The 10,598-nt window shown below is 36.8% G+C and overlaps 2 long non-coding RNA genes across 2 annotated transcripts; both read right to left on the minus strand.

Annotated features, from left to right (window-relative positions):
- Positions 1-23: 23 nt before the first annotated feature.
- On the minus strand, positions 24-4,559 carry LOC130014105 (uncharacterized). The gene is made up of 7 exons (XR_008789084.1): positions 4,421-4,559; positions 3,933-4,134; positions 3,286-3,461; positions 2,491-2,653; positions 1,945-2,136; positions 1,177-1,350; positions 24-137 (listed from the first exon to the last, which is right to left on the minus strand). It is a non-coding gene; the product is annotated as an uncharacterized LOC130014105 (long non-coding RNA).
- Positions 4,560-5,084: 525 nt separating this feature from the next.
- LOC130014106 (uncharacterized) lies at positions 5,085-8,772 on the minus strand. The gene is made up of 7 exons (XR_008789085.1): positions 8,696-8,772; positions 8,062-8,153; positions 7,425-7,646; positions 6,921-7,016; positions 6,064-6,197; positions 5,573-5,783; positions 5,085-5,306 (listed from the first exon to the last, which is right to left on the minus strand). It is a non-coding gene; the product is annotated as an uncharacterized LOC130014106 (long non-coding RNA).
- Positions 8,773-10,598: the final 1,826 nt, after the last annotated feature.

A 10,598-nucleotide genomic window follows, 5' to 3' on the forward strand; every position in this document is an offset into this window, starting at 1 on the left:
GGTAAGAATATTACTTCCTACTATTTCATAGCCGTCAATACAACTATACTGTAATACTGATCCTTGATTATAACCATTACCATATAATACCACCATATTACCATTATTAATACCAAACTTAGCTGAACATGACGTAGCTAAATATCAAATAACGTCATGTATAATATTACCATTATTAATACCAAACTTAGCTGAACATGACGTAGCTAAATATCAAATAACGTCATGTATAATATTACCATTATTAATACCAAACTTAGCTGAACACGATCTAGCTAAAATATCAAATACCTTCATGTATAATATTACCATTATTAATACCAAATTTAGTTTAACATGACGTAGCTAAATTATCACATTATGTAACCTATAACAGTGAACAGCTCAATGGATTACTATAAATATAGTAACAGAGAGCAAGGAGAATGTCACAGAACTATGTACTTTGAGAATAGATCACTGTTATGGATGACCTTTATTTAAACAAAATAGTATTCTCATCGGTTTTACATCTTCCAGGTAGCGTAACTTTCGTATGTGACAAGTTATATATCGAGGCAGTCGTATCGACTATTACCATCGGGGCAGTGTATTAACTATGACAGTACAATGTACATGATACGAATCTAATATATGAGGCCATGTGGAAGGTAAGAACATCAGCATGGCGTATGTGTCTACAGCCGAATTAATGAAATATATCTGACAGTGCCACAGTGTATTACATTACAACTCCGCTCTCTTAATTTATTTTAATTACTTAAACATAATGCAAGAGCTAAATCTGTCTATTGCAGGTAGTCCGTTAGGCCTGAAATGTTATCTAAATTACTATTAGACATTAATTAACCAATCCAGACCATAATCAACTATAGATGGCATCGCTAGCCTGTGATCTTTAGTGGATTATGAGCCGATTTACTGAATAACTTTCCTTCACGATTTAACGATTAAATGGATAATCGAGACTATGCTGTTTATCGTACTGACTTTAGTAATGATGATCGAGACTAGTGGGTCAATTTAAATGAAATTTTCAGCAAATTGCCTTTACATTATCTAGTTTTTAACTATTATAGTAAGAACTGCCAACTCGTTATCGAATCTCCCATAATGTATCTTTAATGCATGAAATCTTGTTGTTCACCCATAAAAATAATAAACATGTATATTTACCATAACAAGATGGACCATTATCCCACAAACCGGAACTCTTACAAGTAATGGTGGCATCCCGGGTCATATTGTAACCATAGTTACAAGCATACGTTGCTGTGGAACCAGAATATGGTCCAGTGCTAGATATCAGGTATCCATTGGTAACAGAAGGAACAGCTCCACACGGCACGCCTGTGGGTAAAATAATAAAATCATTTGTGTAATTGGCTAAACAATACAGGATAACGGACATAACAAACCAGGAACAGGCAAAAAATGGGGGTTTAACGTCCTACTGTTTTGCTACGGCTGGGCTAATTAAGACGGGCATACGGTGTGCTATGAGGGACATTTTGCCCGGACAGCGGCACTATGACCTACTCTTATATCGAATTCCATTTGCCAAGGGTTGTTTTACGTGCACGCCAATGTATACAAGGGACCTCGGTTTTTCGTCCCATCCGAACGAAAAGACAGCTGGCCCTTCGTCATGCACCACTGATAAGAGGAAAAAAACGTTGGAAAATTCCCGATGAACTTCCAGGCTAGCAAGCCAGTGTCTAACCCACTTAGCCATCGTGGTTCCCCATGAACAGAAACAGAATTTAATATATATATAATAACATGATATAATATGGTATAAATTCCAAATCATGAGAGCTGCCACGGTTGCTAGGTGAGTATGTCACTGACTATGGCCTCAGATCTAAATATTAAGGCCACCTGCAGATTTCGTCAAGGTCACGTGATGTAAACAGGGTTACCGATCCCAGATTGGTTACTTACGAGAACAGGTTGGTATTTCTTTATTCCAAGAACCACCATTTGTACAAAGTAACGAAATGCTCGATTGTCCAGTGTATATTTTGTTATAGAAGACTTGATTAGTTATACAGGTAACTGTGATGACCTCGTTATAGCTGTATGTAGAATAATACGGTTCAACTTTGATAGTAGGATCACTTAAACCATTACATCCTGAAATTATATAAAACGTAAACAATTGTAAACATTACAATTACATTATGATAACGTCCACTCGACACAAACTAGGGACTAACATATGGTTTAAGTTTATTATAATAATTCCCTTGCTCGTAGGGTTCTTTAGAAATGGGAGGAAACCGGAGGACCCCGAGAAAACCCACGAGTTTGGACAGGTGACCCTACTCCTTGTCACGTACAATCTGGGAATCGAAACCACGCCAGTTGACTCAATGACAGACCTTATGATATAATGCGCACGCATCCCGGAAGAAACATCTTCGATTGCAAAACATAAATCTTTCAAATATTGTTCTTAACCAAGGTTAATAATAATATAAAACTCACCTGCAGAGAAACTAGCTTTAAATCCTTTATCTTGTCCTAAAGCACTAGTAGTAAACTGTATATACAATCTTCCACTAGGAGAAACAATAGTTCCTGGAGCTGTGATGCCACTAAAACCATTTCCAGTGTGGGCAGCGTCAGACGGTCCGTTACTTTTGTATACCTATTATTAAAGTGTATTTCAAACTCTCCATGTGTTATGACGTCATTTAAAACAGAATCAAAAGCCGTCGAATAAACATTTACTTTTCAGGAGATAAGCAATGTAAAACAGCTGGATCGAGAGCTCCAGTTAATGGAAATAATTGAATTTTCCTAGTGCTGTGTTTTCGGGGGGGGGGGGGGTATTTATCCGTTGTTTCTTTAAAAGAAGACGTGATATCTAATGCAATCAAATAAAACAGAGTCCATGTCATTTCGGGACTAACATATGATTCAATTTTATTTCCATAATTCGCTAGCGCGTAGGGGTCTTTAGCAGTGGGAAGAAAACCGGAGGACCCGGAGAAAACCTGCGAGGTTGGACAGGCGACCCTACTCCTTGTCACGTAAAACCGGGTAATCGAAACCACGCCAGTTGACTCAATGACAGACTTTATGATACAGCGCGCACACCCTAACCATTCGGCCATCCAATCCCCCTTACCAGTCACAGACATTGTCAGGTACAAATTATCACACAATATGGATAACTTACTAATAATATACGCGCATTGATTTAATGGTTACTTTATCTCATATTTTGTCAACAGGTGTTACAGCATAAAATATATTATATTATTATTCACCCCATACCTTTACGATATCTTTGTCCTGTTCCAAACGAAAAACGGGGTCAAAGTTGAGAGTGAGTGAATTTCCTGTAAGTGAGTAAATTGTCCAGGAACATTGCAAGATATTGGGATATAGACCACGTGCATAACCAGGTGAAATGACCTCCCCTTGATTCGATCTGATCGTAAAATCACAACCTGAAATGGAATAACAAAAATTGATACATGGATATTAGTTCATATATTTCGATATTTGTAATAGTAAGGTAGGTCATAAATTACATAATATTTATTTCTAAAATATCAAATTCACACTCCCTGGAAAAGTAAGCGTATAGCCGTGGGACGAAAAATCCGAGTTCTGTGTACACATAGGCTTGTACGTAAAAGATCCCTTGGCAGTTGGAATTTGATATAAGAGTAGGCCATAGTACCGCTGCCCGGGAAAAATTCCCCTCGTAGCACACTGTATGGTGTATGCCTGTCTTCATTAGCCAAGTAGGAGCAGAACAGTAGGACGTTAAACCCCATTTCCTTGAAAAGTTGTTATCGGCATCGAAATTTCTAATTCAAAGCATTGACGTCTCTGTAAATTCTGAACGGATAACAAGGTTTCGGAGATTAGATATGATCATATACCGGTAGGTTGATTTTATGTTTTTTACCTACCTTCTCTATAAGTAAAGAGAAAGCCTCTTCTGTTAATTGTATCTGTTGTACCAGTATTATAGTAGATATACAGGTTGTTGCTGGTTGATATAATCTGTTTGTCTCGACTATCATGACGTAGTTTTAATAAAGTGGGTGACGCAGGACTGTCACCGTCATGTATAGTTATCTCCCCTGATACAGATATATCTAAATCTACAACCTAAAATACATCATTAGATAAAAAAAAACATATAATGTTTCTTAACATGAGGTTAATATGGTTTGATTTTATAGGAACCCTGGAATTTTAGAAAATGGGGTTTGATGACCACTGAATCCTAGCCATGTAATTTCGGGATAAACATGTGGAATGGCTTTATTGAACAAGCCTGGGATCGAGACCACGTCACTTGAATCAATGACAAATCTTATCATCTAAAACACAAGAGCACCCAATTGGTCTCTAATTAAATTCTGTAGTAATGAGCATGTCTTAAAACATTTACCTCTAATGTTATCACTTTAGAACCGGTAGACGTGATTACCCAGGAGGTCACAAGGTCATCTACGGAATAAACAGGATACAAAGGAGATTTCAGCTGTTTGGATGTTCCAACCGCTTGTAGTGGAGATTGCCCTAGTGGAAGACTGGATAAAACTGGAAGACATTTTTTTTTAAAAAAATTAAAAAGTGATCAAATATTTTAATAGTTTAGTATTTACAGTTGCAAGGTGGCAAATGCTGAACTAAACCATTAAACAATAAGTTTTACAGTTGATAAATAGATAAGAGAGGGCGAAAAGAAATGGGGTTTAACATCCACTCTACACAATCTAGGTTATTTCGGGACTAACATATGGTTCAATTTTATTTCATTCATTCACTTGTGCGTAGGGGTCTTTTAGCAGTAGGAAGAACCGGAGAAAACCCACGAGGTTGGATATCCACCCTACTCTTGGTCACGTACAGGCGGGGAATCGAAACCACGCCACTTGACTCCATGACATCCCTTAATACGCGCGTTAAACCATTCGACCACCCAACCTCCATGATAAATAAATAAAATCATATACAAGTAGTTTAAAGATTTTTTTCGTGGTCTGGTTTTAAAATGTTGCCGTTTCCAGATAAACAAAAAATTCTAATCTTACTTGGATAACCGATTTCCTGAGGACACGTTTTGAAGTAAATAGTAGAACCAGTAGCAGGAATAAGACTGGGTAACTGAGACAAAAGAGTGCATCGAAAGGAGTCAAAGATGGAGGCCACACAGTTTACAAGGTTGCTGCATTCAGTCTGACACGAAGCCATATTAAAACTTGCAGACGGGATAGTTGTCGCTTGATCATCGGGCTTAAACCCAGAAAGAGGTGCCACCGAACATCGAAAATCTGAAGGAAAAATTCACCAACTTTAGTTTAAATTCCATATATGCATTGTATTAAAGTCCGGAAATAACGTCATGTGATCTGCATGATCCGGTAAAACTCCCATATCTGATTTGATTGTCTTTATTCAAATAAATCATTGTTATATTTTCGACAAAAGTCTTAAACTAGCAGTGGAAACAAATTTGACTATTAAAATTGTTCTGTTTTATGCAGTCAACAGAAAAGGAGTCATTTAGAAATGTAAACTGAAGAAAACTTGATTATACCTGATCGCCATAGCAACGTGAAACCAGAAAACTGGGTGGATGAATCAGTGACCAATCGAACGATGGCAATATTATTACTGCTTATGATTGGCTGAAGATTGTTTAGATTCCGTCCGGATAAACGGGAGTGTAGTCTACTAGTCGAGATTGTCATACCACCAACCCAAACCTCTAAATAATCTATACCATCTTCTAAATCTAGCTTGGTAATCTAAAGTAAATTAAAATAGTGTGTTTAATTATATATAAAATTACTACGCAAAATGTTAATAGAAAACAAAATTGGGGGTGTCATATCCTTAGTATGAGTGTCAGATTCTTATTCTGTAGGATTTCAGAATCAGCCCACTGAATCTTCCCAATAGCTGCCCCTCACGCTAACACTAACCCCGGTGTGTAATACAAGCAATAATTGAGGTGACCAGACCCTAGGATATCAAAGCGTAATTTATATTTTTTGAAATAAGAAAGTGCTCTATTATTGAACTCACCTGTAATTGTAGGTGTGTTCCAAAGTCACCTTCTATATGCCACTGACAGGTAGTACGTGGTAAATATACAGACTGATTGTTAGGATGGATTATCTCCCCTTGACTTCCGGTTAAAGCTGTGTTACATCCGTTTCCTGTAAGTATAATATTTAATTTAGCTATATGTGCTGGTTTACACAAACTAAAACTATAGAAGCAAAGTAAGATGTTGTATACATATCGTCCTCTATACAGGGGAGTTAATTCTACAGCCAGCTCGGATATACAGGGGGGTTAATTCTATGGTCAGCGTCGTGTAGACAGGGGAGATAATTCGATGACGAGCGTCGCGTCAATAGGGGGGATAATTCGATGCCTATTGTCGAGTTGACAAGGAAGATAGTTCGATGTTCAGCGTTGTATAGTCAGGGGAGACAATCCCATTGTCAGCGACAAATTTGTTATTAATTATCGATGGTCTTAATTCCAATTCCGCCAGATCGTTCATATTTGTTTGCAAAGACTGAACAAGCAGTGCTTTCAAAACGTGGCCATAGTTTAGCATGTTCAGAATATTTAACAAATTTACCCCCTTTTATACAATAAAAAGTGACAATTAAAATACCTGACATGACCGACGGGTTAATGGCGCAAACGATCATTTTCACCGCGAGTCACTGACGACCAAGTAAATGTGACAGAAACGCGATAAGAAATGTCACAAACTAAATACCAATGTGTTTGAATTGCATGAACATTGATACGTCCATCCAGTTTTCATGAACGCTTCATTAACAGAATTAATTATCTACACACGTTGAACAATCTCTGTCCTTAGTAGATTTGATTATCAAGGTTATGAGAAATAATATAATTACCGCACTCCCGTTCGTCCAGTCCATCTGAACAGTCATCCGCACCATTACAAACAAATTGGGTGCCAATACACTTGCCATTTGAACAACGAAACGTATCTGGAATATAGAATATGTTTAGCGTTTATTATGATAACTGTTTTTTAAAAAAAAATATAACATTTGATTTAATGTGATTTGAAGTATCTGTATTCCGCCATTGATAAAAAAGATGCGAATTTGATCTATGTCATTATATCGTGAGGTTTAAAGTGACCATGCATCTTAACTTGTTTTTTGTGGATATTGATTCAACCTATTCTTTTCCTAATTTCTAAATCGGCTCTATAGTTACCGACAAAACGTCCAATGCCGTACAATTTATCTACACCGTTTCTAGGTTTGGCTGAGTTGGCCTAGCCGATGAACCATTGATTAAAGACGAGAAGCAGTTATTGATAAATTCATATACCATCCGAACGACTGAGTAAGGAATAAACGCGTCATGTTTATTACATAATATATTACCTGACGGACAGGGTGCTGCTTGGCAAATAAAGGGACGTAACTCTAAACAGTGTGTCATATACCATCTCCAATCTGTATTTGTGGGTCTTAATGCGGTGCAATCTCCACCTCGACGATCCGGTTGAAAGTTATCCCACCAACCAACATCCACAAACGTTTGACTTCCATCGCTCCAAAAACCTTGCTCGGGACTCGAGTCTGGTATCCCGGTTTGACTAAATCCTAAAGAAATTTTAAAAAATCTTCCAATCCAATCAAATTAACACTGTATATAATCAAAATCGTGACCAGATTTATATTTTAATGGGGAACCGCGGTGGCTCGGTGATTAAGACGTTGACTCGATAACATTGAGCTCCCGTGTTCGACCCCGGTGTGGGACAAGAAAGTTCATCAAAATTTTCCGGCTTGGTTCCCCCTTGTCAGTGACAAGAATCAACGTCTACACATTGGTGTTCACGTAAATGAACCTCTGACAGTTGGAATTCGATATAAGAGTACGCCGCAATGCCGCCGCCTGGACAAAATGTCCCCCAAACAGCACTGTATGGCTCATACCCGTCTTCATTAGCCATGTCGTTGCAGAAACGAAGCACGTTGAACTCATTTTCATATCAAATAAAACAAAGCAACATACCAATCCAGTAGGATTCTGTTTTATTAACAATGAGGGAGCTAACAAGGCTTGTTAAATCATATCCCGAGGGTTCGGCTAGTTTTCCTCCATATCTGAAATATATTATATGATATAGGTTAACAACGACATGATGTATACATGTTTCTAGAACACCTGATATCACTTCTAGAACACCAAATACCAATTTTGAAAACTTCTAGAAACAATTTTAGAAACACTATTACCGCCCCCAACACATCGTATATAACAACTTATACCACTTCCTGAACACCTGTTACTACCTCTAGAATACCCGATATAATACCTAGTGCCAAGACCCATGTAATAGGTGATATCACATCTAGAAGTAGTGATGCCACTTCTAGAACAAATGACGTCACTTCTAGAACAAGTGATGCCAATTCTAGATCACACATCACCCCTAGAACTGGAGATATCACTTCCGGAACTGGAGATACCAATTCTAGAACACGGTATATCAGGTCCTACGTATTTTGGAAGATCATCTAACAATTAATGTCATGATTGTGAATTGGGTGTCTAGAAGATCAGATACCACTTATATAAAATATTTTGGAAGTTAAATAGGGAATAACTTTTTTTGTATTAAATTGACTACTGATAAATATCTTACCTGTTACAGTATGTTGTAGCTAAAGACCACGTGGTTTTTAATTTAGATACAGGTAAGTAACAATTAGCTAATATTTTACTCCAACCTGTAATTAAACAATAATATACAGGTGATAATTCTGATTACAATTGTCTGCTCTTTATCGGGCTAATTTAATGTGTATATCCAGTTCAATTACTAAATGCCATTCTAAATAATACAGGTCGATAGTTATTACCGGGAAACACACATAGCTTAATACATATTGTAGACAGTTCCTTCCTACATTAATACTACACAATAAAAATATCTCATACTAAGAACAGACATATTAAATCTATTAGGTAAATAAAACGAATAATAAAATACAACGCGATACAATCTACAACTTCGGTTTAATATCCTATTGAGTTTGTCACTTAACCACGATGCAGTATTTAAATCAATGACCACATTCAGTGTACCAACTGACATGAAGCTCATAGGAGTCATGGGGTAGTGGTGATTTAAAGGGTCAGTTTCTATGTTATATTTAAGTCCATAAAAATAGATAATTCTTTAATGTGCTGAATTCTTTAATGAAACGTTTGTTCTAATCTTTTTGAAGTCATGTGAAGTTTTTTGGAAGATATAGGTATGTAAGGGGATGTCCGGTTAATATACTTGGGAATTTAGAATGTATTTAGACACTGGATTTAGGTCCGGTTGGTGGATCTAAAAAAACAGGCTACAAGCGAGTTATTTGCCAATGAACCGGTTTCAGGCAGGTTATTTGATAATCTCGCTTACGTACATAAACGTAATAGACTTTAGACATTATACTTATATAGCCAAAGCTTAATGTTAGTTTTGTATGATTTTCCAACATATTACAGACGCCTGTGGTCTTACATACAAAATAATAAGTTATATTATTCTTCTGTACGTCTATCGATAAATTAAAGTTATAAAATAATATAGTCTTTCGGATGGTTCGAAAAACCGAGATCTGGTTACACACTGGCATTCGCGTAGAAGAACCATTGACAGTTGGAATTTTAGATGTGGTTTAACGTCCACTTGACACAAACTAGGTCATTTCGGGACTAACATATGGTTCAATTTTATTTCAATAATTCGCGTGCGCGTAGGGGTCTTTAGCAGTGGGAGGAAACAGGAGGACCCGGAGAAAACCCACGAGGTTGGAAAAGAAATATGAAATGGTTCTTTTACGTAAAATATGAACTTTATTTTAATATGGTTTTAAAGACTCACCCGTCGGACATTGTAGCACTAAATCTTGACTATTCTGTAAGTAAAAATAAACAAATTGCAATAAAAAAACAGGTTTTAATCTAATTCATTGTTGCATGCGTTTGATTTGTGTAAACATGGAACGATCAACAATCAAACTGTTAAATAATATATTCTCGTCATTTCACGGATCTCGGTAAATTAGTCATTAATTTATTAGCTTGATTCCACACACATAGACGGATGATTACCTTCTGAACAGAACCCATCCCAATTACTGATGATAGTTTAAAGAAACAGAAGTTAGATATGGTGAATGGTGCATAAACCAGCCCATAACGGTTGGAATTCGGAAATGCTAGTGTCCAGGCACAATTCACAATGGCCGCTTACGATGCGTTTCGTCGGTGAAGTGTCAAAAGGGTTTGTCTCGGGAAATTAGTCAAATAAACTTTTTTGCATTTTTAAACTCTCCCAATTAATATGCACATTTCTGTCTAAGCTGTGTATCTCTACGCCAATTAGAATTGTTCTGGGTATCATGTGTCCAAATGTTGTATCTTGATTTGTGGAAATTTTGAAATGCAAAAGGTTCTATTTCTTAATCTTTAGAAATTCTTAGATACACCCTTTTGTTGTTTATTGCTTGCAATTGATACAGCATGAGTTTACAATTTTGGTGGTGTTTTAT

Source organism: Patella vulgata, chromosome 8 (assembly GCF_932274485.2).
Source record: "Patella vulgata chromosome 8, xgPatVulg1.2, whole genome shotgun sequence".
NCBI lineage: Eukaryota > Metazoa > Mollusca > Gastropoda > Patellidae > Patella > Patella vulgata.